Here is a 1,466-nt window from a genome sequence, read left to right on the forward strand (position 1 = left end):
GAGGCTATCAAATGTAAGAAGCCCCAAGAAGGGCGCTCCTCCTGCAAAGAAACAACGGCGTGAAGTCGGAGAAATAACAACGAGTGACTACGACGGGGATTCGAGTGCTTCTACGGTCATTATTGAACGGTCCCCAGTCAGACCCAGCACCCCAGTGCAACACCTGGAAAGCAGTGATGAATGTATGTATCAAACTTAATACACTTTGTTTACATGAGTTTTTGTGGGAAGTAACAGCTAGTCTCAAGTTGTCGTGATGCATTTTTGATTACTGAGATATGTGGGAGAGATTGCTATGCTCAATGTACAAACAAAAGAAAACAGTGGCCTTGCAAAAGTTTTAGTTCAGGGATGTTAGTATTCTAACAATGCAATACTGTAAAAAAGAATGACTGAGTCCCGTTATCTCCTAAGTTCCTCCTACTTAATTTGGAAACCTAATGTTTCTTTACACCTCTAACCCCACCCTTTTTTTAATTATTATTCCTTTAGGTGGTTCGGGTGACGTCTTGGACAGCCAGAAAAGCCAGGCAAGGCACTACAAGACACTGCAAGAGATGTGCCGGTCCAAGAAGCCAAACAAAGCTTCAGTAACCCATTTGCTGAACTTGGAGTTTGAGTCGAGAAGACGCTTTATAACCTCTGACACTATAAAGGAGCAAGACCGACCCAGCAAGATTCTGGAGGCATATTCTTGTTTCAAAGACTTGGATCATGTAAGTTAATCCCCTCGTAACCAGTCCTGACCTTTTTGTAGCTTTCAGTACACGATTTGGGGCCATTAGGGGCCTTTAACCATTAGGTCTTAATTGAAGAGACATCAGTCATCAACGTGTTGGACCAGGACTGGCAATGGAAATGATTTACACCTGTTTTTGAATGTCTTTCAGGTCCTAGATGAATTGCAAAGGATAATACAGCCAAACAATGCCCACTATGTCTCGGAGATGAGGAATAGATGGGACGACTTCTATTCAAAGGTCCAATTTTATGGGGTGATGAAAAAAGCGATGAAACCCCCTAAAACGTTGGATGGAGGTGAGGTCGCTGTATACCTTGATTTGTCCAAGTTTATATTTTGAGATCTCATGATGAGTGGTTACTCATACTGCCTTGTGTTGTGCTTTCTTTCAAAATAGTGGATGCCACTGCTGTGTTCAGAGCCCTGCCACTGCTCTTCCCATCCAGCACTATGCCACCTAAGAAGCTGGGTGCATGCAGCGAGGCTGTTTTCCATGTCCTTACGGTGAGACTTAAAGTATTTAATTTTTCAGTTGTTGTTCTATTTTGTGGTAAGCCTCTGTCATTTATACAAAAAAGGTAGTGTTGTCAGTCACCTAATTGTTGTGTTTTTTTGGAAGTATCCCAGTCCAGGACAACGTTTTTGTTACTTGTGATTTCCTAAACTTCCACTCTTGTCATCTAGGCCTGTCCTGTCCAGTTGTGCTCGTCTATGAGGATAACTG

At 42.6% G+C, this 1,466-nt stretch overlaps 1 long non-coding RNA gene across 1 annotated transcript; it reads left to right on the forward strand.

Annotated features, from left to right (window-relative positions):
- The first annotated feature begins 566 nt into the window (after positions 1-566).
- Positions 567-1,247, forward strand: LOC310821394. Its single transcript, XR_014554863.1, has 3 exons — positions 567-716; positions 891-980; positions 1,140-1,247. It is a non-coding gene; the product is annotated as an uncharacterized lncRNA (long non-coding RNA).
- Positions 1,248-1,466: the final 219 nt, after the last annotated feature.

This window comes from Argentina silus (genome assembly GCF_951799395.1).
Source record: "Argentina silus genome assembly, chromosome: 22".
Taxonomy (NCBI): Eukaryota; Metazoa; Chordata; class Actinopteri; order Argentiniformes; family Argentinidae; genus Argentina; species Argentina silus.